This window comes from Triticum aestivum, chromosome 1D (assembly GCF_018294505.1).
Source record: "Triticum aestivum cultivar Chinese Spring chromosome 1D, IWGSC CS RefSeq v2.1, whole genome shotgun sequence".
In the NCBI taxonomy this organism is placed as follows: Eukaryota; Viridiplantae; Streptophyta; class Magnoliopsida; order Poales; family Poaceae; genus Triticum; species Triticum aestivum.
This window is the reverse complement of record NC_057796.1, coordinates 390,325,988-390,352,940: the sequence shown is the minus strand read 5'-3', so window position 1 is coordinate 390,352,940 and position 26,953 is coordinate 390,325,988.

The following is a 26,953-nucleotide window of genomic DNA, read 5'->3' as shown; positions in this document are numbered from 1 at the left end:
AACAAAGTCAGGGGAGCTGAATGATAATGGTGGGACTTATAAGACATAAAGAATGTAAGCTTGTTAAAGGATTGCAAAATGACTTACCGAAGATTGCGGCGACCATCTGTGACACATGGCGCTTTAAGCCGGAGAGTTCGGCGGTTCTCTCCGTCAGAGCAGCCTCCGCTTGTTCGGCCCGGCTGACCAAAGCAGTTTTCTCCTCGGCCCAAGTCTTCCTTTCGGTTTCAAACTTCTTCTTCAGCTTTTCTTGTGCAGCAACACTGAACTCAAATTTGGTGTTGGCCTTCCGGGTCTCAGTTTCCTGAGTCTTCAGGCGGTTCTTCAGCTCAGAGATTTCAGCTTCAAATTTCTTGCAGGCAGCCTGTACAAATTCCGGGTTATAGTATGAGTGATTATTATGCAACATTAAAGTCCCAAGCACTTTCCAAGCAAAGACACTTGGCACTTGGGGGCTAATGCATGTTGAAAGATTTTATTTACAAATTTCTGGTTCATGAAAGTAAGCCGGAAGTTAAGTCTACAACATATTCTATCATCAGTGGTAGACTTGGGGGCTAGCATGGTAAGGATGACTATGGTGTAAGCAAGAGAGTGGTACCTCAGATTTTTGCTGTATCTGCTTTACCATGTCAATCTCTAAGTCCCGGCTGTTGTGCACTTGACCAATGTAACCAGAAACAATGTCTCCAATGCTCAAGTTAGCATAGTCAGTGATCTCCAGTCTGGCCCTGCGGCGCTCTAGCAGTTCTTCTTTGGCAGAGCATTTGGCCAGCACAGTGGGTCTCCCCGGCTCGACAAACTCTGTCCGGGTGATTACGACGTCCGGGTCATCGGCCGGCTGAGCTGGGCTGGGGATCTCCGGGTTAGCAGAAGTCTCTATGACTGGCTCGTCGGTTGGAGCGGTGGCTTCAGGAGCAGAGGCAGATGGCGGCTCTTGAGCTGAAACCTCCGGTTCAGTCAGGACCGGCTCTTCGACCGGTTTATTCTTCTTCGCCCTCTTGCTGAGCTTTGCTTGAGCACTGAAAGGACAAAAGGTTAGTACAAAAGCATGAGTAAGATAAGCACAACATAAGATGATCATCATTACCCGGGTGCGGTCTTGAAAGCCGGCAGGTTAGATTGCATAGAATCACCAGAGGAAGGTGAAGTTTCCTGGTAATTTGAATCAGACGAATTGAGCGGTTGACGAATGACACCCGCTAAAGGATGAAAAGGGTATAAGTTAGAGATAACCTCGGTCCGGCGTTTCCTTGATGCTTCAGGTAAGCCGGAGGAGAGGTCTGCATCCTTGTTGGCCCGGGTTTGCCTCCGGCTCTCATGAATCTGTTGCTTCAAAAGAAATTGAGGATCTTGATAAGCTAAAGGATGCGAAAATCTTACTTTCCGGGTTACTCTTCGGACTTTCAGCCTTGGCAAGGGGTCCGAGTCGGAGGAAAGTATAGTTACCTCTTCAGTCACCAGGTTACTCGCTCCGGTATCATCCTGCGGATAATCAAGTCAATAAGGTGGTTAAAAAACAGACGAAAAGCAGAAACAAAAGAAGAGCCTAAAGAATCAAGGGTTACCTCTGACTCGGAGCTATCATCCAACTGAAGCAGCTCTGAGGTAGTAGGCTTGCTTCCCTTTTTGGGGGGAGCGGCTCTCCTGGCGGCTTTCTTAGCCTTTCTGGCTTTTTTAGCCGCCTCATGGTCATACTTGACCTTCTAGAACTTATCATTAGCCTGAAAAATACAACAAAGACTTCTTAAGGTTCAGACGAAAACTATCCAAATGGAAAGTAGAAGTGCTCATATTGGCAGCTTACCGCCGGAGCCGGGTTAGTTTTGCAGAAGGGGCTTAAGCCGGTCCTCCCGCAGTCTGTCAAGCTCTCATTCAAGAGGGACTTGGTCATGTCGTCAACGACGTCTTCAGGTAGATCGTTGCGGCTGTGCCGCAGAGGGTCATCTTTCCGGCCCGTGTAATCACACATTAAGCCGGGGCGGCGGCTCAAGGGGATCACCCGCCAAGAGATCCAGACCCGGACCAGATCAATGTCATTGAGGCCATTTCCCAGGAGAGCCTTAATCTTGTTGATGGTGGGGATCAGAGGTTGACGCTCAGCTTGAGATAGCTTATCTGGCAGGGGGTGACTTGGCTCCAGACGCAGGGCACGAAAGCCGGGCAGAGGGCTCTCGTCAGCCGGAGAAGTATCCTGGCAGTAGAACCATGTCTGGTTCCAGTCTTTTGGATGGCTTGGCGGCTCAGCATAAGGAAAGAGGCAATCTCTCTGTCGTTGAATGGAGATTCCACCAAGTTCCAGGCTCGGCCCGTTGGCGCACTCGTTCTGGCGGTTCAGATAAAACAGCTCCCTAAAGAGCAGTAGGCTGGGCTCTTCTCCAAGATATACTTCGCAGAATACTTGAAAGTTGCAGATATTTGACACGGAATTGGGTCCTATATCTTGCGGCCGCAGATCGAAGAAGTTCAGAACATCTCTAAAGAATTTTGAGCCGGGAGGTGCGAAGCCCCGGCTCATGTGATCAGCAAATATCACCACCTCGCCATCTCTAGGTTGAGGTCTTTCCTCCGACGGGTCAGGGGCACGATAAGACATGACCTCCTTCTTGGGCAGGTAACCCGTTTTCACGAAATCAGCTAAAGTGTCATCAGTAACATTGGATCTCATTAGTTGCACGTGATGGGTGCCTTGGGAGCCTTGGGAGGCATTGTGAAAGACGAAAGCCTATGACAAAAGGAAATGTCCGGTTCAATTATAAGCCGGAGGAAGTTTACAGTTCAATGTTCAAGATGGCGGCTTATGAAGGGGCCTAATGACATATGGCTAATTGCGTCGGGTTATCTAAGCCGCTGAGGGCATCGTGAGTAATTCAAGTTGTCTAAAGCTTTATCATGAATGAGCCGGAAATTTTACAGCGTGTGGCCTCTTTTAAGCCGGAGATATGAGCCGCCATAGCTAAACAGATGCAATTTTTTACTAAGTGTGGCACAAACAAGTTTCACGGATCGCAGTAATTATTTTGGATCAAACGATTGGCTAAAAGGGAAAAATTTCTAGACCTAGAAAGCTGATACAGAGAAGTTCATGAGCTCTAAGGGGATCTCTTTGCAAGTAAAGGGGGCGTGCTACTATTGAAAATGGATGCGCAACAACTACCGCAGGAGCTCCGCAGTACTTTTGGATCAAACTGGACTGTAGTGGAAGAACTACAAACAACTCGAGAAGAACAGCGAAGAATAGAGGAAGAACAGTAGAACCCTAAATGCGGATCTACGGTGGAGAGGTGCAGGGACTTACCGACGCTGAGGAGTCGCGGAGGTCGCCGCCGTTTCTCTGGACCAGGTCAGGGTGATGCAGCGGCCAAGGTTGAGGAAGACAAGGGACGCGGCGGCGGAGTTCGAGCTCTCGGGTGTCAGAGGAGGAAGACGATGGAGGAGTGAATGAAGGTTCATGGGCCGGGCTTATTTATAAGGTGCGGCTAATAAGTGGGCGCGAGAAACGAGGAGGCCACGGCGTGATTATCTCGCCACAGAAGCACCTCGATTTTCGGGATGGCCATTAAAGATAAGATCTGTTGGGATATAACGGAATAAAGAAATGAACTTAATGGAAGATGACGTCATGGCGGGTTACCAGGAATCCAGAAGATGACGTCACGGCGGGTTATAACCTTTGAACAGATATAAGCCGGAAGATTTTCTCTCAAAGGGATTGAAGATTGACATGAACCGGTTCAAATCAATCTGGGGCCTAATGTTGAGGATATAATCATTAGAGTCACCCGCCCAGGAGGGGCCGGGTTACGTCATAATGGTCATCACGCGAAGCCCAGTACCAAGCTTGAAGACGGCGGGCCAATAATGGGCTTAAGACCCGGAGATGGCTTAAGGCCCGTAGTTATAAACCGCCGTTATGGCAAGACTTGTAGTGTAAGGCAAGATTAGTTAGGAGTCCGAGCCGGACACTGTTATGAGCCGGCCGGGACTCTGAGAGCCCCTGGGCGTCAGCCTCTCTATATAAAGGGACGACCCGGCGGCGGTTCAGGGACAAGCAAGATCAAATCGATAACCAGGCAGGGCGGTTTAGCTCCTGGTCGTCGAAACCCCAAGCAATACAACCTCAACTGGACGTAGGCTTTTACCTTCACCGTAAGGGGCCGAACTAGTATAACCCTCCTGTTCCTTGTCCCGTTTAACCCCTTTAAGCTTCCTAGCTGCGATGGCTCCACGACTAAGTCCTAGCTCAAGGACATCTGCCGTGACACTTCCACGACACTGTGGGTTAGGGCCCACTTAAAAGAAACACCGTTGAACAATTTAAAAGAGAGATTGCGCCGGTTGAATTAAATGGCTTGAATGAGATAACAACCTCGAGATAGCTTGAACGGATCTTGAATGAAAACACGAATCTCCTGAGATATCTTCAACACTCCGGAACACATGGAAAGCGAGAGGTGAATGATTAAGAGATGCACCGACATGAGAAAGCATTGTGAAAAGAGGAAAAGGGATAAGATCAACACCGAAATCTTGAATTAAATCCACCGGACAAGAATACAAGAATGAAGAATGATGAACTTGAAGCTTAGTGAGCATCTTCATGAGAAATCATCGGTTAAGAACATGGAGCTAAAGAATGAAGAGACTTCACATCCATAAGATGGATACTTGATTAAGAAATCTGAGTCCTTGAAGAAAAGGGTGGGAGGGCAGGAAAAACAAAGGCAACTTGGGGCAGATGGAATAAACACCGTTGAGAAAACTTATAATTGATCTTCCGGATGGGAAGAATGATGGGACCATCTCGAAGTGAAACGCACCGGTTGGAAATAGAATTAAGATGGCAATCTCGATGGTCAAGAAGGATTAGTATCCCCATAGAAATATGAGAACACCACCTAGAATAAGGTAGGGAATCAACACTTGACACCGAAGCAACTCGAATACCACAAATTAAAACAAAACAAAGGATTGGCTCGCAGAGTAAGCCGGAAACAAACATATGATAGATCCCATATCGTATCATGTATGTGTTGGAAAGATATCCTACGAGATACTTGAATTCCCACTTATAAACTCCCGAAACTTTCTGGTTATGCAATCTGGTGTTGGGGATACAGGGGACGCAATATATCTCACCCAAACTAACAATACCTAGATCCAGCTGTATCCAACCTTCAACACATAACCAAGAAACCTTCAGAAATCATTTACCTCAACCTTCGAAAAGCATCCGTTATACGAGTTATGGCAATACTCCCGAACTCCCGCCCCAGTACTGGGTGGCGTCGAGGTGATCTCACCAACAACTGCATAAAAGAGATTTTCGATGTCGGCGAAACTCAGGTATTCCAGAACTGCAACGATAAAATTGTGACGACAACACCTCGGAGCTCAACTCCCCGGGACACTGCCACAACCCCTAAATGTCAGGACGCACCAAGAACAATGTCCTCGTCACAAAACCATCGGAACAATTCCAAGATACCCGCGTGATCCTAAAAAAAATTTAGTGAAATTTGAGGAGATAAAAGTCAAAACTTCTACGTCAGGAGGCCTCACCAGAGCGACGAAGGGACTGAGGAGTAAAAAGAATCCTACTCTCCGATATATATAATCCTAAGACTCAAAACATTTTTGTTCTAGACTCAACAACGTCAGCGATTCGATCAAGCAGGGGGCTCCTAAGTCGGGGATGGCTCTGATACCAACTTGTAACGCCCACGATGAGGCTATATCTCCCACGTGTCGAGGCACGACTTAGAGGCATAACCGCATTGTAGGTTTTGTCGCCAGAAGGGTCATCTTCACACAATCCCATGTAATGAACAAGAATGGGATAAAGAGTTGGCTTACAATCGCCACTTCACACAATACATAAATAAATCATACATCAATCAGAGTACACACATAGGTCCGACTACGGAACCAAAATAAAAGAAGACAACCCCAAATGCTAGATCCCCGATCTTCCCAACTGGGCTCCACTACTGATCATCAGGAAAAGGAACATAGTAACGACCACGTTCCTCGTCGAACTCCCACTTGAGCTCGGTTGCATCACCTGCACTGGTATCGTCGGCACTGCAACTGTTTTGGTAGAATCTGTGAGTCACGAGGACTCAGCAATCTCACACCCACGAGATCAAGACTATTTAAGCTTATGGGTAGGAGAAGATAGTGAGGTGGAACTGCAGCAAGCACTAAGCATATATGGTGGCTAACATACGCAAATAAGAGCGAGAAGAGAAGCAACGGAACGGTCGTGAAGCTAGCAATGATCAAGAAGTGATCCTGAAACTACTTACGTTCATACATAACCCAAACCGTGTTCACTTCCCGGACTCCGCCGAAAAGAGACCATCACAGCTACACACGCGGTTGATGCATTTTAGTTAAGTCAAGTGTCAAGTTCTCTACAACCGGACATTAACAAATTCCCATCTGCCACATAACCGCGGGCACGGCTCTCAAAAGTTTATACCCTACAGGGGTGTCCCAACTTAGCCCATTATAAGCTCTCACGGTCAACGAAGGATAAACCTTCTCCCGGGAAGACCCGATCAGTCTCGGAATCCCGGTTTACAAGACATTTCGACAATGGTAAAACAAGACCAGCAAAGCCGCCCGATGTGCCGACAAATCCCGATAGGAGCTGCACATATCTCGTTCTCAGGGCAACACCGGATAAGACTAGCTACGAGTAAAACCAGCCCTCAAGTTTCCCCAAGGTGGCCCCGCAGGCAGCTCAGTTCGGACTAACACTCGAAGGAGCACTGGCCCGGGGGGTTAAAATAAAGATGACACTTGAGTCTGCAGAACCCAAGGGAAAAAGGCTTAGGTGGCAAATGTTAAAACCAAGGTTGGGCCTTGCCGGAGGAGTTTTATTCAAAGCGAACTGTCAAGGGGGTCCCATAAATCACCCAACCGCGTAAGGAACGCAAAATCAAGGAACATAACACCGGTATGACGGAAACTAGGGCGGCAAGAGTGGAACAAAACACCAGGCATAAGGCCGAGCCTTCCACCCTTTACCAAGTATATAGATGCATTAATTAAAATAAGATATATTGTGATATCCCAACATAAACATGTTCCAACATGGAGCAATCTTCAACTTCACCTGCAACTAACACGCTATAAGAGGGGCTGAGCAAAAGCGGTAACATAGCCAAACAACGGTTTGCTAGGAAGGGTGAAAAAAGGTTAGAGGTTCTTGGCAATTTGGGAGGCTTGATAAGCAAGTGGTAGGTAACGTGGCATAGCAATAGAGCGAACAACTAGCAAGCAAAGATAGAAGTTATTTTGAGGGTATGGTCATCTTGCCTGAAATCCCGCTAGGAAGAAGAACGAGTCCATGAAGAAGACAAACTGACGTAGTCGAACGAATCCTCACAACTCCAGAACGAAACCGAAGCTAACGAGAGAAGCAACCCGGAAAGAAACAAACAACATAGTAAACAAACATCACATAAACATGGCATGATGCACAATCAAGTATGATGCATGTCCGATTTAATGAGCATGGCATGGCAAAGTGCAACAAACAACACTACAACTTAAGTGTAGCTCAATATGCAACGAGTTGCATATTGACGAAACACCACATCAATTATTTAGTTCTCTCTCGGTTATGTACCCAACAATATTAAATTTTATTAAACATGGCAAAAGGGTGAAGCATAAGAAAACTACCTATCTAGGCAAGTTTAAATGAGGCCGGAACAACAAACAACAATTCCGGAAAAACCTCATGTACATATTTTAGATTTGGTACTGTTCTGCCATAAACACAATTTTAATGTTGTTAAACAGCAAAATAAAGTGCACCAAGTTAATCTAGGCATTTTCCTACCCCATTTACATCTAAAGTTTATTAAATTTGGAGCTACGGTTAATTAGTTATGAAATAAATCATTTTAACATGGCATTTATGCAAAATTAAATAAACAGCAAGTTTAAACATTTTAAACATGGATGAGAGTGGCATATTATGAAACTAGATGAAATTCTAAGCACTTTTCATATTTAAATAATCCGATGCACCATTTGTGAGTTATTAAATGCATGATCTAGAGGGACTATACTGCAAAACTGGCAGTCTCTGGATAAATAGCTAAAATCGTTCCGTGAAAAAAAACATGAATCGGGCCGAATCTGAGCAGGGGCTAATCGGACCCTCCTATTAAAATCAAACGGTCGAGATAAATAGGTTGGGGAGTCCAATGAAGAAAACAAAGATATTTGAGGGATATTTGGGGATGATCCGGATCAAACGATGATGACTGAGCGGGTCAGGTCCGGGGCAGGTTTCGGACGGGCACGCGAGGGGTCTGAGAGAGGTTATGTGGTTTGACAAAAGGGAATCGAAAACACGGTTGGTCTCGGAATGGTCAACGAAGGCAAGGGGAACGCGGCAACTACGAGCGGGTGCAAGTTTTATAAAAAACATGCGGATGCAATATGCATGATGACATGATGAAATGCAACAACAAATAAAACACACGGCAACAACGAAATAACTGGAAGGCTTCTGGAGCGTCGGTCTCGGGGCGTTACAATGAAACCCCGCATCGGACAAAATCCACGCCTGTCAGCCCATTTGCAATAAATGCTCTGAGCTTGGCTAGTTGAGGGGCATATTTTGCTTGCTCTTGGGCCGTCAACCGCTGAGGAAAGGTATGATTTTGGGTAAGCCGGTGTGGACGGTAACCCGGCAAAGGATTTTCATTGACTGGAGCTGTGTTGCGGCAGTAGAACCAAGTCTGATTCCAGTCCTTAGGATGACTATGGAGCTTGGCATGAGGGAAATCAACATCTCTCCTCTTCTGAATTGAAACCCCACCTAGTTCAGTATTGGGGCCGTCCGTAAACTCAGTACGGCGGTTTAGATAAAAGAAATCCCGGAACAGATCAATAGTAGGTTCCTCTTGCAGGTATGCTTCATAGAATACTTCCCAGTCACAAATATTGGATATGGAGTTTGGGCCGATATCTTGGGGATGGATTTGAAAGGCGGCAAGCACGTCACGGAAGAATTTTGATCCGGGAGGAGTGAAGCCTCGGCTTAGGTGATCAACAAATACAATAACTTCTCCGTCTTGGGGTTCAGGAGGAGATTCTAGGCCGGGGACTCGCCAATGGATAGTGTTCTTACTTGCTAAAGCGCCCATCGCAACACAACCAGCCAGCTGCGCTTCCGTAACCCGGGAAGGAACCCAATTACAGGTAAATAATTGTTTGGCCATTTTTGGTGACAAGCTGGAAAAAAGCACAATATCCGGTTTAAAGTTCATGGTTATAACTTATAAACCGGTGCAATGATGGAAGTACAATATCCGGTTTAAAACAGGTTGGCGGTTTAATAGAGGGCTAATGGTATATGATGAGTTATCACAAGTTCAAGGATAAACCGCCCACAATGGTAAAGAGGCTACACATTTGCAAAAATTTCTAAGTATGGTGCAAACAGATTTCACAGATCGGTGATATAAATCTAGATCCGCCACAGTTCTAAAAAGAGGAAATAAATCTAACCTAAAGCCGTGACAGTGGAAGAACACATATGCTTGGGTGGGATCTTATGCAGGAAAGGGTGCTTTTTGAGGATTAAACGGGGCGCTAAACTACTGAAGCTCGCCTTTGCTATCAGATTCGGATCAAAACTATGCGATCTAGGAAAGGAAAGATGAACGGTGAAGAACACCGACGAACAGTGGAAACCCTAATGCAGATCTAACTTTCGAGGAGAGGAATACTTACTGGTGCTGCTGAACAGCGGAGGTGCATCGCAGTTCTCTGGTCAAAACAGGTTGATGCAGCTGCCTGGGTTGGTGTAGACGCGAAGGTCGACGGCGGCGGTGGAGTTCGGGCGCTGAGGCGTCGCGAGGAAGAAGAAGACTTGAAGAGGAAAAGGGAGAGATGGAAAGGGCCCTCGGCCGTATTTATAAGGACGAAAGGATAAGGGTCAAGCGCGAGAATCGAGGAGCTTAACAAATGGATATGTGATAGATTTGTCGCCTCGATTATCGGAGGCTCATTAATGAAGGTGAGGAATATACCATTTAAAATGACAAATGACGTCATGGCGGTTTATGATGATTCTGGAAGATGACGTCATGGCGGTTTACAAGATTTATGCAAAGATATGGAAGAAATTTTCTCAAGGTTTCGGAGATTGACATGAACCAGTTCAAATCAATCTGGGGCCTAATGTTGGGGATATTACTACTAGGTGTAAACCAGCCAAGGAAGCCGAGTTATCCCCATAATGGATTGTTTATGCTTAAAAGCCCATGAAGACAGGGAATAAAGCGGCTTACTACAGAGACTCGAAGGCCCGAGGCCCAAAGGTAGATTAAGGCCTGTACTTATAAACCGCCATATAGTACATAGCTTGTATTGTAAGATATGACAAAGTAGAGACCGAGCCGGTATGTGTATAAACCAGCTCGGGACTCTGTAAGCCGGCGGGCGTCGACCTGTGTATATAAAGGCACGACCCGGCGGCGGTTCAGGGACAACAGATAACAACTCGAGGCTCAGGCGAAGCATATTTGCTCCCTGATCATCGAAACCCCAGCAATTCCATCACAACTAGATGTAGGCTTTTACCTTCATCGGAAGGGGCCGAACTAGTATAAAACTCTCGTGTCCCTTGTCCGGTTTAACCACTTTAAGCTAACCCGTTGCGATGGCTCCATGACTAAGTCCTTTCGCTAGGACATCTGCCGTGACAATTCCACGACAGGTTAGGATTAGTGGAACTGCCGTAATGTGAATGGACGGGACGACTAGGAGCGAACCGCCGTAGTATTGAAGGACGTGCCGAGACGAGTAGTAGCGAACTGCCAGCGTGCGAACGGCAGGGTAGTGGCTTTCCATTGTCCCATGATACGGGCTTCCGAGAGCCCTTGGATCTGAGATCGAACGGTTGCATGGCGTGATTCTAGACCCATGGGTGAATATCCTATCCTGGAGGGTTATTCTGCAAATTTCCAGCAACTTAGCATGCGACCGTTTGATCTCAGATCCAAGGGCTGCCAGCAGCCCGTATAGTGGTCGCGCCTACCACGACCGTCGCGTCGCTCGTGCGGTTGCGCCCTTGGAGATTTAACACGGTGTGTTAGGCTATCTGATGTTGGCATGTCATGCATAGTCATCACTTAGTCACTCATACTACAACAAGGATTTGGCTATAAGGTTGGCTATAAGTGTATTTTTTTACTTCTCTCTATCTCTTTCTTCGTACTCCCTCCGTCCCATAATATAAGAACGTTTTTGACACTAGTGTAGTGCCAAAAACGTTCTTATATTATGGGACACAGGGAGTACTAGTATTTATTGCATTTGCCAAGGAGTGACCTCTTCCAATGAAATGGTGTTGCTAAGTTTGCTTCATTTAATTAGCTATAGACTGAAAATTGTCTTTTCACCGAGGTACACGCTCTTAGCACCGTTTCTTCCTTGGGTCACCAAACTAGTCTCTCTCTTCTTGATTAACTTGCCACACTAGACTTTATGCCTATGTGGCAAGCTTAAGCACCTATAGGAGCAAGTAAGTACAATAGTGCGCTTTACATGGCATTTTTGCATATGTGGAGGAAAGAGAGGCAAGGAAAAAGTGGAGAAGTGGGCTCTCATGCAAGAGCCAGCCTCTACTACATGGTGGAGCATTGGGAGAGGCACCTGTATGGAGGTGGTCAGGAATCGGGAGACTCACGCCGGTCGTAGCGCCGCAGTTAGAATGATAATGGCAAGTCAAATCACGGGGCCCCACCTGTCCAGCAGTAACTCGCTGTCAAATTACACAGCCCTACGTTTGCAGCAGCCTACTCCCTCGTCTTCTCGCGTCTCTGTCGAACCGACTAGGCGGAACTGCCCCGCCTACTGCGCAGTATACTCCCTCCGTCTAGGTGACCAAGGTGGAGAGGAAAACGAGAGAACTTAATGTTTAGTATTTGCTAAGGCTGGTTGTAATGGTACTAGCCTTAGCAATTTTGATGAGGTGTCATAGAATTAAATGAAGAAAGAGAGAGAGTTGAGTACTGTGTCATACATGGCAATAAATAAAGTACTACATGATACTAATATATGATACATGGCGCAGGAGTACTAAGTATTATTAATACAGTTTTGCTAGAACTCATCTAGATGAGATATAATTTGGTCTCATTCATCTTTTATAGCCATTGGATGTGATGCTATATAAGATGCGTGTGTGCTGACGTGGGTTGTATTTGTTCTTGTGCAACGAACTGACCACTGCATGTCATGTTTGATAGTCTCAAGTCATTAAAAGCATACAAGCCCCACATCTCTTCTTGGTTGATTCCTCTATTTATGTCAAAAAATAAGAAACAACGTGAGAGTTAATGCACCACGCCTATGTGTTTACTATTTGGTTTTCGTAAGATGACTTAATACTCACCTAGATGAAGGGAGTATTCGATTTGACAGCGGGCGGCGCAGTTCCCGATACGGCTTTAATGCAGACGAGGGAGGGAGTAGCGGTTCCCGATATGTTGAACGGCCAATGCATCCTCCTTCAATTAATGCATGAGGGAAGTAACGGGAGGAGGTCCGGGAAAAGAGGCTGCACGATGTGAATGCAACGCAGTTTGCCCTCATATAAAGGCGCCCCTCCATTCCAATGCATCTACCACATCGTACGCACCTACGCATTTGCCTAAGCACCTACACTAAGCGCAAAAGAGCTCACTCCAGACCCATGGCGGCGATGCGCGTGAGCGGCCAGCGGCTGCGCCAGATGGTCCACGACGCCAGCCTGCGGCATGGCGCCGAGGATCGTCTCCAGACGATGTTGGAGACCGGCTGGTGGATGGCCGCCGTCGACGCCAACTACGACTCTCAGTTGGACCAGATGATCGTTGCCACCAGCAACAAGTTCACCGTCCTCAAGAAGCTCGCGGACGACATCGCCGTACTCCTCCAGCCCGCGCGCCCGGGCTCCTCATTGCCTGCCACCCTAATCGGCCTCCATGGCCGGAGCCTCTTTCAAGCACTGGTGGCCCTGCGACTGCCCGCCGACGCCACGAAGAATGTCCACCTGGAGGTCGCGCTCGCCGCGAGGCGCCTCGCCCTGCAAGAATTTGTCGACCTACACATCCACGTGTACGAGCAAATCGTGTACATACGTATCTACAAGGCCAGTGAGGACGCTACGACGTTGGCCTTCCTCAACCGGCTGGAAGCCTTGGATGCCTTTGCTGAGAAGCACCTCGACCTCCCACAAAAGCCGCCGCTCCTTAGCCGCCGGTCGGTGGCCCGGCGCACTAAGTTGAGGAGGTGGAGGTCGTACGTTCGTGGATCCATCTTTCTTCTTGCCTTCTGTAACCACCACTGCGATGGCATCATCGTGGCCTTAATTCTTATTGTGCTGTTGCATTCTCGTTCCAGTCAATACCGACATCTGCGATCCCTTTGCTTAATTATATGCATCACCGTAACTAGTACTCCATCCGTCAATTTATAAGTTGTGCTTACCTTTTCCATCAACTTTGTGCAACGCGCGGGCATCTTGCTAGAAACACTAGAATATGTCTATATAATCCGTATGTGATAGTCCATTTGAAATCTCAAAAAAGACAAATATTTAGGTACGGAGGGAGTAATATATTAGGAGTATATCAAAACAATAGTGATTTCTTTCAAGTTTGTGAACAAATACTACTATTCTACTACTTTGGATCCGTCGCAACGCACGGGCACATTGCTGGTAAAAGGAAAAGGCCTGCCGCGTTCGCGTCGCACCCCCACACGCCCGAGAATCGGGAGTACAACACGGCCCGTCCGGCACGACACATAGCTTAGGGAAGGCGTGTTGCCTAGCATTTTCACTTTCATGTGGGACCGCCTTGAGCAAACCGACACCCCGCCCGCCGCCGGGTTGGAAAACAGAAACGAGGGGAAGATCTAGCTATAGCACGGAAGCCAAGAAATTTCGTGTCGGACGGGGCTCGTTGATAGAGTAGGAGCATTCCGTACTAGTACTACTCCTACTAGTACCAAGTTTGTACTCCTAATACTATATTACTAGTACTACCACTATACAACTAGTAGGTACGTGCACGACACAACATCGTAGGAACAAAAAACGAGAAGATCTTGTTTTGGGTGATTTATCTTTTTTTGAATCAACGTAGTATGAATAATATGATGTGGGGGGAACCTATGAAGCTTATGTGGCTTGGTTGCATGGCTACGGAAGGTTAGAGAAAAATAAATAGATAATGTGTTTAGAGTGCACTCCACTAAATAGATATACTTTGGATCCATTGCAATGGACCGGCACATCTATATCTATATCCCCTATATAGTGTGTGAAAAACTTTGAAAGTTGGTCGTTGGATGAACCCAATCCGACGGTACAAAGATGGCAAATCCGAGCACTACTGGCCGTTGGATATCATCCACCAGATTCTGCCACATGTATAATCTAGAGGACTCCATGGTTGAACTTAATTCATGACTAACTTTGCCACAACTAAGCTTAGGCAAAGTTATTAGTTCTTCAAAATGAGAGCCACAAGTTGGCAAGCCTAAGGGAATCTTGCCACATTTTTTGTGTGTATGTCATGTGGGGCCTTAGTGTGGCTTGCCTAAGGTGTGGCTTGAACCAAACACTCACCTAAGTTAATCAAACTTGCCTAACCTTACATTCCACCAGATTTTGCCACATGTTAGAATCCAGAAAGCTCCACATGTAGAAGCATAATGCACAAACCACCAGAATCTCATGCGTGCAATGCACGTGTACCTTACTAGTACTAGTTGGTAGTAGTAAGAAACAAATTCCAGTTTTGGCACGAGTTCGTACTGCGGGAGCACCACAAGGCCTGCCGCAGGAGTTACATTTCCCTCTCGGGGCCCACGGGACCGAACTTCAGTGGCTTAGTGCCCGGCCTATGAGTCAATGACATGCGGACCTTAAATGCGGCTGGCCCACATGTCATTCTCATGGTGGTGGCATGGTTCGCGACTCACTTGTTCAAGATGAACCGGCCGGTGGTGGCGTGGCCGTGGCGAGGGTGCCACAGCTGGGCGTCGGGGCGTTACGAGGCGTAGATGGCCACACCGGCGGGTACTACCTGTAGTACATAAGTACTCCAGCTAAGGATTGATGCCCGGGACGAAATGTGTCACAGCCGCTGGATGAAAATTCGATGGTGCGGGAGTACGGATCCGAGCACAGCAGCGGAGCAGGCAAACCACGTCCAATCGGGTGTGTCTATGGTAGAAAGTTGATGGTCGCCGCAGTTCAGCTGTCCCGCATGTCATGCACACAAAGGCAGAGGAGCGGTGGGGCCGAGAGGGATGAGGGGCATGTCGGGGGGATGAGGATCCCCTGACGCAAACAATCCTACCATTCTGTCACTGACATGTGGGACCCATAAGCGTGGGTCCCGCCTGTCAGCGAAGGAAAGGCAGGGCAAGGCAGTGATAGCCACGTTAGAGGATCCATGTCCACGTCGGGGGACGTCGTGTTGTGGGTTGGAGCGGCGTCGTGGGAATCGCGTGTGGGCGTGGCAGTGGTTGAAACAAGAAACATGATGGTCGCCGTGGTTTAACTTCCATGGACAAGCTGTCATGTCTGCTGACACATGTATATCAAAACTAGAGTGTTTATATTTCAAGCACGTGAACAAGTATTATTCTACTACTTTGGATCCATTGCAACGCACGGGCCAGCACATTGGTAGTAGTAGTGTCCATCTCTATCTCTAGAGGCCTTCCCTCGTTCATCCTTTTCTCTCACAAGATAAACTACTCATACAAATGCATCTTGCTGTTCCGTGGAACGCACGAGGATGTTTCCTTGGGGGTCTCTCCAGCGCGGCGTGGCCGTAGTTGCAAGTTGATGCCCCTTGAGATGCCGACGTTGAGGGGCACTCGGATTTCCTCCGATGAGCAGGTAAGATGAGCTTGATCATGTAGTAAATGCATTCAAAGACTACTTCCGTGTCCATTTCCTAATTCTCCCCCTGCCCACTGTTTCACAGGTTAGGCTCGGTGCGAGTGGAGATTGGCTTGCATATGTACGGGAGGGTACCAACATCAATTTGCACAACATTTACAACGGTGACACCGTTCCCATAGAACCCTTGTCCAACATTGGGATCAGCCATGCAACGGGCCACCGCATGAATTGGTACGATGGAACCACGGTGAGATTGAATAAGATAGCACGAACCTTGCACATGGCGGTCAAAGGCGGACCATGCTGTCTGCGGCCGATTTGTTGCCGTACGAGTAGGAAGACGTTGTGCTCCTTTCTAACCGCATCTTCGCGGTGACAAACCAGGGGACTTATTTTGTATGGTACACATCCTACGATATACTCCCTCTCTCCCAGTTTATTTGTTTTGAATCTTTTCATTTTATAGGTTTCAAATTCAAATTTAGAGCTCCCCATCACATGTTGAGATTACAATGTCCATTAAATCGTTGCGTGCATGTATAGTAAAGAAACAAATCTCGAGTTTGGCACAAGTTCGTGCTGCGGGAGCACCACAAGCCCTGGCGCAGGCGTTACATTTCCCTCTCAGGGCCGTCGGGACTGAGCTTCAGCGCCTTACTACACCTACCTTTGAGTCAATAACATGTGGACCCGATACGTGACTGGTCCACATGTAATGCTCCCGTAGGCAGAGGGACAGTGGGGCCAAGAGGGGTGAGCCGCAGGTCGGGGGACGTGTGGTTTCATGGGTTCGAGCGGCGTCGTGGGAATCGCGGGTGGCTGTGGTGGAAACTTGATGCTCGCCGCATTTTAGGTGGCCCACATGTCATGCACACAAAGGCAGAGGGGCGGTGCGGCCGAGCGGGGTGAGGCGCACGTCGGGGGCCGTGGTGCAGTGGGTTGGAGAGGCGTCGTGGGAATCGCGAGATGAAACGTGATGGTCGCCGTAGTTGAACTTCCATGAACAAGCCGTCATGTCTACGGACACATGCACTGCATACCGATCACTGGAAGGAGTAGCAGAGAAAGCTATATATGTGGATAAATAGTTCCTTATAGTCAAGCAGACCCACGCTACTACTCTGTTCCAAAGACATGCACACCATCGAAATAGTCCATCTATATCAATATACACCGAGAGGGAATAATTTTCTTTGCAAGAGATGAAATAGATCATCCATCCATAATGCCCTCCTGCTGGTGCAGCCTTTTCTTCTTCTTCTTCTTCTTCTTCTTCTTCTTGTTCTCATTCTCTGTGGGAGACGGCTTCGCGACAGCTCTTTGGACCTTGCAGCTATCTCAAAACTCACACGGGCATCGAGGGCAGCATATTTTATCCGCTCCTACGTCAAGGGATAATTCTCCCATCCAGACGACCTTAATGCCACCGTCTCGTCACCCTTCTGAAGATTTGTACCGAGCACAAAATTTGCTACGTCGAATAGGGATGGTGTCTGTTTATCACAATCTTCTAAAGGAATTTTGATTCTGGTTTGTAGGTCAGCGATGCTTTTCAAATCAAGGTTGTACGGCTCCAGCTTCTGTTTGTCCCCTTCAATGGCTGCCCCACAGAAGTATACGTCCTCCCGAGACAAGAAATAGTGAAGCTCACCTGGTATGGAGGGCAAGTGTATGATGTGGTACACCAAAACATCATCTTCGAGGCACAACTGAAGGACGGCGGCGCGCTGGATCTTCCCAGGGGCACGCTCCGTGTACTCTGCGTCGAGACCGATGACCCTCGTCTCTACCTTTTCGAGGGAGTTGGATACATTGTTGATCTATTGCCGAACAACCCTTGGGTGGACGGTGACGGTGGCAACTATGCGCATCGAGCCTTCGACGAGGACATGTTGGACGCTAAAAACCTGCATCTCGATCTCTTTCGCCATTTGGAACCGCTGGAACGGAGGGCTATGGTTTGGAGAATTAGGATTAGATGGCTAGCCTAACTAAAGTAGTAGATGATTATTTAAAGAGGTTAAAACAATGTGAACGTAGTGGGGTTTGGATGCAAATGAAGACGAAGGGGAGGTGAAGAAGCCGAGGAGAATCGGTTCCCGATGGAGATGTAAATGGGAGAAGTGGCGTGCATGCAGTTGATTAGACGGCTAGGTAGACTAAACAAAAAGGCTATGCGGGTAGACTGATGAGTCGTACCTGTTCGTGTACTTGCCCATCCTTCCTGATAGGTCGGACCTATGCAAACAGGTAAAAAAATGTGTCGTAGTTTTTTTTGAGCGCGTGAGTGGAAGACACAACATTCTCTGGTTACGCAACCCTCCGTTTAGGTGAGTATAAGTCACCTTATGAAAATCAGGCTTTCCCAAAACCTTTAGGCATGGAGCATTAACTTCCTGCTCAATCCCCTCCCAGCCTCGTTAGCCAGCGTTCTCTTCCTCTGCTGCCGTGTTCTACCTTTCCATTTTTCCTCTTCTTAAGTGTGGAACGATCTGCATGCCGTCCTTGATGCACCAGAACGACCACTGCATGCATCGCGACAGGGCGTTGATTGGGCATGCATGAGAATTTAGTTTTGCTCGCACTATGGATGATACTTGAACGATGAAGTGAACAGGCATGCTAGCACGGGAGACCTATTTCCGCTATACAATATTGGAGTACTCATGTTCCTACTACTAGTAGTAGTAGTAGTAGTACAACTGTGGTACTCCCTCCGTCTAGGTGTGTAAGTCATCTTACGAAAACCAAATAATCCCAAAACACTTAGGCGCGGTGCATTAATTTCTATCTCGTTTCTTGTTTCTTGACATATCAACCAATAAGAGATGAGGGGTGTGCAAGCTTTTAATGACTTGAGACTACCAAACACAACATGCAGTGGTTAGTTCATTGCATGCAATGCTATTAATTAGCAAATAAACATTAAGGTCTCTCGTTTTCCCCTCCTCCTTGGTCACGGCGCACAACCTAAGATGACTTACTCACCTAGACGGAGGGAGTACACTTGATGGTCAAAATACTATTCATCCGGTCCTCACAGTGAAGTGACAACACCCTGCGCCTGACACTAGTCCAGGCGGCGTATTTGGGTTACCAAAGTCAGCCTCACCCTGTGCACTATGCAGTCTATCACCGCCGCTGTACAACACATTTGCGCCTCGCCTCGTCTCCCTCTCCGCTCCCATAGCACCACTCCATCTCCATCTCCTTCTTTGTCTCCGTCTCCGTCTCCATCTCACTGTGCCCCCGTGTACCGTCGCCTCACTCGCCTCCCCCAGTACCACTATTCCCTTGCTAGCCGCTCCAGCACCGACATCCTTCTCCCCCATAAATCAAGCCCCCTTCCCAACTCCACCATGGCCGAACGCGAACCGCGCAGCATCCATATGAGCCACGATTGGAGCAATCTCCCCAGTGACATCCTCGACCTTTGTTGTTCGTGTATGGATATGTTGAGTGCCCTGCGGCTGGCTGCATGCTCGAGGGACATGCACACGGCCATCGTCGAAGCGAGGCCTAAGCTTTTCAAGACACCCTACTTGCTGCTATCTGGTCTTGCGAGATTGGCTCACCATGATACGGAGGCGTGCATGATGCCCCTCGACTTCAATCTGATCTCCATTAGCCGAAACTTCTTTGCAGGTATGTAGTGGGTCGCCGTACATCATTTCCCTCGACATCGATCCGATCACCATCGCCCGAAACTTCTTGGCAGGTATGTACTGGGTCGGCATGAACTCCCACTGGATGGCTGCCTTCAGAGAAGACGGTAAAAATTTGGTGCTCGTGAACTTCCAGACCTCCCATGAGAATATCCTTCCTCTGTTGGATTATATAGATTATTACCATCGCGGTCCAAGTCATCTATATTACTACGTCAGTTGGACGGACCTTGTTTTGCAGAAGATTGTAATCTGCCAAGTGCCCACACGACATGCGAATTACGCAGACTTCAAGCTAATTGCCTTGTTTGACTGCGGACTCGCCTATCTTTACGCCGGTGCCTTCTTTAGCTGGAGACAACTCGGCTCGCAGTGGATCATCGTCAAAACTGATACACACTTCTGTGATGCTATTGAATACAATGGCATCATCTACGCGATCGACAAAGCAGATGGCACCACGTATTGCTAGGACGGCGCGTGTAAGTTGTTTCCGTCTCATGTTAGTGATGACGCCATGACACTGTTTGAACTTTTTGTGATGATTGGCATATCCCTGTTTGAGCAGAATTTGAGTAGAACTATGGCAATGTATTAGAGATGCCGTAAATCAGCTATATTTGGAATGAGTTAATTCATGCGATTGTGACCATGTCATTACAGCCAATTTGTACCCTGAATAATCAAACGGTTAGGAATATATTGATATTATCCTTATTTTACAGTAATCTATATACTACTACTAAATATGAGTGTGTATCAATGGCCATGTTAGTTTCCTCATTTTCATGATGTAGAAACATGCACCACACTGCTGGTTTCATCAAACCATACATTAGGGAAGTAAATGTGCATATGGAGAACTCTATATTTGGAAGTAGTGAAATCCTGCAATGCTTACCATGTGTACATACCTATATTCGCCCTTCAGCAATCAATGGCTAGAATAATATCCTCACAAAAATTTTGCCCACAGAACACGAGTATATAACAATGCATGGTCTGCTAGTTACCTTGAAGAATTGGTTTGTGAGGACAGAACATGATTACTCCCTCCGTTCCCAAATATTTGTCTTTCTAGAGATTTTAACAAGTGACTACCTACAGAGCAAAATGAGTGAATCTACACTCTAAAATATGTCTACATACATCCGTATGTTGTGTCTATTTGAAATGCCTAGAAAGACAAATATTTGAGAACGGAGGGAGTACATAACATGCATGACATGGTAGTTTCCTGTGAAGAATCGATTGCGAGATAACATGAGTATAACCATGCATGGCACTTCTATATTTTCGAACCCAGTATACATTTCCCTGTATTTTCCTCCCTGTTCCAACAGGGACATATCAATGCTGTTTCTTGCATTATCCTACTCATACTCTGAACAATGCTGATGTTACATTAACAATGCCTGTCCTTTTTGATATGATGCAGTGTCCCTACAGTTACTGCCCTTTGCAATCACACCACCTTTGCCAAAAACAGGGAAGCACAACTGGTTCCTCGCTCGATCAGACGACGGCAAAAGACTAATGATCATTTGGACACATGAGCCGGAAAAGTTATATTGCAAAAACCCCACTGTATACAAGCACCGTGTAATACATGAGTATCCGGACAGTGGCTGTTACGTCTATGTGCAGGATACCAGCTTGTTGGGGCCTTTAGGATTTTTTAGTTGGAGGCGGCTAAACAGCCTTGGTTCACACTCTGTTTCTCAGACTCAATTATCCGATTAACCAGGAGATCACCGTTGGCAAGGACATTGATGGCAGAGAGGCTCTGTTTGCTATGGAAAACTGTGTCTACACGGCGAGCCCTAGGAGTTCGAGAGCAAACTCCCCTGATTGTCAACGATACAGCGTGCAGCCAAAAGAAGGTGAGAATGACAAAGGCATCCGGATTAACTTTGATCCTTGGATGTCTCAATTACGACAGGCAGTGATGTGGTTCAAGCCTTCAGGTTGATAGGTAATTGGGTTGTTGCATCAAAAGGGTGGAGTACTGGTGTCTCCGGATCACTGGTCGCTAAAGCGGGGCTGCAAATTATGATGGTGTTGGATCATCTCTTCGAATGACTTTGTTGTCTTTGCTTCTGGTTCTGGATGGGTAGTTCTTTCTTTTGTTATGCATATTCCTTGTCATTTGGTCATCCTCGTCTATGTCACTCTTACTATGTAATAGTTGCTTCTGTTTAGAATGTCATTCTTGTCTGGATCACGAGAGTCTGAGCGCTGCAGATGGGTGCGTTTTGGTAGTGTAGCAAGACTTCTTATGAACTATCATGTCTTGCTGTTTATGTCAGTAGTAGTCACTAGTCAGTGTTTGAATGTTGTACATATCGTTGTTTCGAACTGTTTATTGTCTCGAACTACTGGTGGGCTAAATGAGGGCATCACCATTCTCCAGTGTTCAGAGTATATCTCCTTTTTCAAGTTATATAATTTGAGCTCAGTGTCTTTTCGATGATGTACACTTGTTTGGGCCAGTGAGGTGTCGTTGAATATGGGCCGAGTAGTAACGCAATGCCAAAAGATCAATTATGACTCTCAGGCCGGGCTCTCAAAAGATCCTGAAAAAAAGGCTGGGCTCTCCAAAAAACAAAGAATAAGGACGCTTAGGCCAACATGTGGGCGCCACTGGTGTTTTCGTGCGCTTGCGCGCCGAGAGCATATTGGCGCGTGCTCGAAATTCATGCTACCTTTTCATCCCCAGTCTCCCGCCCCTCCCCCACCTCTGGAATCTCGATTCCTCCTCCAGTTCCCCCAAATCCCCCTCCTGTAGTCCCTGTACTCAAGCGCACTATCATGTCGCCCCTCAACGCGGATCTCCGAGCCGGAGATCCTGAGGTCCGTCCTACCTTCGGTCGCTGCATGCTGTCGCTCAACAGTGGCATGGCGGCGCTTGACGACCAGTTTGCCGGCAAAGTGCTGATGGTAACCATCAACGGCAACCGTCCTCCCGTCTCGTCGGACGACCTTGTCAAAGCTCTTGGCATTGCGCATGGCATCCAAATAAGTGACTTGCTCGTCGAAGTCTATCCGCCACCGGCTGATTTCTTCGTCAGGTTCCGGACAACTTTCGACTGCAATCGTGTGTTCGAATCTTCCCGGCGTTTGTTCTGCGATGGCGCGCTGGTGAGCTTTGATCGGTGGCACCCAGGATGGGGCTCGGTGCCCTCTGATCTTGAGTTTTTAACAAAGCTTACCTTCCACAGCATGCCTCGACGTGCTTGTAACAGCGAGTCCATCAACGAGCTTATCAACGACCTTGGAGGTGAGCTCGTAAGTATGTTTGTTCCTCCAAACAGCTGGGCTCTGACGGTTATGGCATGGATGAAGAAGCCGTCCACCATACCAAAGGTGATTGGTGTTGAGATACCGGTGCAGGAACCGGAGTTGTACTATTCGTCGCCACCAAGGCCGCCACGGACCACGTTAGGGATGTACCTGTATCGAGTGTTCATGCATGTCGAAGAAGTGGTCAATCCATCAATTGAAGTCCTGCCGCCGCCGCTGGTGCCAGGGTCCGTCGACGACGTCCATTACAGGAGTCAACGTCAGACTTTCCCCGTGTTGCTCGGAACGATGGATGGCATAGGGCCTACTCCATCGCGCGGCGGAGGCCACTGCTTCTTTGGGAGAAGAGGCAGGGCTGGCTACCTGGATATGCTCTAATTTGAGGTAACAACTGAATCTTGTCAGATACTAGTTAAATCCGGGCTATGGGTGTGAAGCACTGATATGCCAGTACATTTGATTGTGACCTGTCCTAATTTTGTACCTGAACTTTTTTTAGAAAGGGATGTACATCAACTTAATGTGTGCTAGCAGAACTTATTGTGTTGTCTGTCTGTTTTCTTTGCACAACATTCAAGATATTTCCCAGTCATTGATAAAGACGATGAACCGTTATGTACGACTTCGTTGGTTTCAACATAGCCCTTCCCGTAGCGATCCACTCCTTCCATCCTGATTGTGCCGCCTGCGTGAAATTTTTGTATGCAAGTTCAGTGTGCTATGATGTTCTATATGATTGTGTCAACTATATAAGTTTTTACTGAGCATGAGCAATGCATATGGCTGAAAGATGTATTTACGAGCATCGACCGATCGGTCTCTCTCTCTATCTCTCTCTCTCACACACACACACGCACACACAGACACGCACACGCACAAGTGGGACCCTTTGAATTATTTATTTGCTCATGACAACTTTTAATTAGGTTCCACTGTAATCTAACTTTTTTCTTAAGTTATTAATTGAGCTCGGTGACTTCAAAAAGTTGTACAGAAGCCTTGTTTGGGCCTTTCCGGCGTCGCTGCATGTGGGCTGAGTAACCATGTTAGGTTGTACTGTACTACACAGGCCTTTTTTTCAACATCAACAATGCAACTGGGCCGACAGTTGTACACAATATCCGGGTCAACTTGTTATTCTCCGCCCCGTTGGGCTGCAAACTTTCCTAGGAGGTATGCATTAGGCTTAACAAGAAAATGGACATTAAGAAATAATAAATGGGATGTAATTATAATAACTGGACAGTTACTACGTACCAAACACGTAATTAGTTTGAAAAATATATTATTTTTGGAATTTTAAAATTTTAATTTCATTACTTGTTGCGCGCGCAATATTTCGTTGGATTTTAACGTAATACAACTTTATTTTCAAATAATATTTAACCTGACTAGAAATTTCGGATAAAAATATTTCAGATCCCATCAAAATGTGGGAATTTTTTTTGAATTTTGTTTTGAGCGGTTGTTTGAAATTATTAATCGTTGTCCTAGCTAGAAGTTGGGCTGTACTTTTAACAAACTGTAAATGGGTTGTAATAAATTCCATTAGAATTAAAAAAATGGGTTGTACATTCTTACAAATCGCAAATGGGCTATATGTTCTCGGCCAAATCCGAGCTGTGGGCCTACTAAGTTGGCGCGTACCAAGGGCTTTGTCAACTTAGTCAATATAAACGATTCTAGCTGCAGTGATCGTACGATGTCCATCCAACGGTCGTAGTGCTTCTTCAACCTCTGGTCTTCTTGCTCCAGCCGCCCAAAGCAGCGCCGGTCGTGTCGCGTGCTCCTGCCTCCCGTGGCCGGCTGTGATGCCGCGGAGGCCTCACCGCCCCGTACTACTCCCACCGCTGGCCAGGCCATCCCTCTACTCACCCACACCCCCTGTTATTCTGCGGCGACGGCAGCCTCACACCGCAGTCGAACCAGTGAACCCTCGTACTCCTCTCCGCGCGGGCTTCCACTGCTGCGTCTTCCCCGGCTCCGTCTCGTCCCCTTCCTAGGCCTCGCCGTCGTCCAGACCACCGCCCTGGTGCTCTCGGCGCGGCGTGGTCAACGTGGTCAACGACCGACTTCCATCGGAAGAGTACTATACGTGGAGAGGCTGACAGCTGGGTCCAGGCGGCCGCAAGGAAGTGCCTCCTTATTACGGGCAAAATAATTATTCCTCCACCTGACAGCGGGGACCCACCGGACAGGCCACCTTATTTCGCAAAAAAACGTTTCCCCCCTGACTGCTGGGACCCACCGGACGGGCCAGCGTATTTCGCGAAAAAAACGTCCCCCCCGCTGTCAGCTCAGACCCACCGGAAGTGCCTCCTTATTACGCACAAAAAAATGAATACTCCCCCTGCTAGCTGGGACCCACCATGGTGGGAGGCTGACTTGTGGGCCTACTAAGTTGACTGGGATGGGGGCCTTTGTCAACTTTAGTCAATATGAACGATTCTAACTCCAGTGACCGTACGATGTCCATCCAACGGCCGTAGTGCTTCTTCAATCTCTGGTCTTCTTGCTCCAGCCGCCCAAATCAGCGTCGGTCGTGCCGCATGCTCCTGCCTCCCGTGGCCGGCTGTGCTGCCGCGGAGGCCTCACCGCCCCCTACTATTCCCACCGCTGGATAGGCCCTGCGGCGACGGCAGCCTCACACCGCAGCCGAACCAGTGAACCCTCGTACTCCTCTCCGCGCGTGCTTCCACTGCCACGTCTTCCCCGGCTCCCCGGCGTCCCCTTCCTAGGCCTCGCCGTCGTCCACCGCCCTGGTGCTCTCGGCGCAGCGTGGTCAACATGGTCAAGGAACGACTTCCATCGGACGTGGACTGTACGTGGAGAGGCTGACAGCTGGGTCCACGGCCGCAGCAAGGAAGTGCCTCCTTATTACGCGGAAAATAATGATTCCTCCACCTGACAGCTAGGACCCACCGGACGGGCCACTGTATTTCGCGAAAAAAATGTTTCCCCCTGACTGCTGGGACCCAGCAGCTACACCTTCGCACGCAAGGAAATGCGTTCAGGCAAAAAAACGATTCGCCCCCCTGACTGCTGGGACCCACCAGCTACATCTTCGCAGGCAAGGAAGTGCCTGACAGTCGGGACCCACCTGGTCGAAGCGTACGTAGCGTTGTCATTCTGGTCGCGAACATGTACGTACATATATACTGGTGGATGCAGAGACGCAAACATGTCGTAGTAGAGGCGCGTACGTGTCGTAGTAGAGGCGCGCACGTAGCATGTACACATACGTACAGCGGCCAGGGTGCAAGAAAGAAAATACGACCACGTATGTGTACATACGGGAGGGGTCTCGAACGCCTACTCGCGCATACGTATGGCCAGGGCTCGTGTACATGGCTGGGTCGGAATGGAGAAACAGCGTCGCCGTCGTGTTCATGGGGAGGCAACGGAATGCGTCGTGTTCATGGGGAGGCAACGGAATGCGTCGTGTTCATCGGGAGGCAACGGAACGCGTGGGAGCCAACCGGCTAGGCCGGAACGGAATGCGTGGTCGTGTTCATCGGGAGGGCTTGGACGAAACAGGCGATGGAAACGAGGCCTGGCGTACCGCACAACAGAGGAAACAGACCTCCTACGTTCGGAACGGGGTCCTGTTGGTCGGGAGGGGTCTGGCGTACCGCAAAACGGAGGAAACGGACCTCCTACGGTCGAAACGGGGGTCCTGTTGATCGGGAAGGGTGTGGCGTACCGCAAAACGGATGAAACGGACCTCCTACGGTCGAAACGGGGGTCCTGTTGATCGGGAGGGGTGTGGCATACCGCAAAACGGACGAAACGGACCTCCTACGGTCGAAACGGGGGTCCTGTTCATCGGGAGGGGTGTGGCGTCCCGCCAAACGGGACTCCATGGGATACTGTTCATCTCCACCGTCGACCTCCTCCAGCCTCCACGGGCTACCGTCGACCTCCTCCAGCCTCCACGGGCTCCTGTTCATCCAGCCTCCACCGAGCGCTTCTCCACCGGCTACTGTTCAACCACCCCTCCACGGGCACCCCTCCACCGTCTACTATTCATCCAGCCCTCCACACC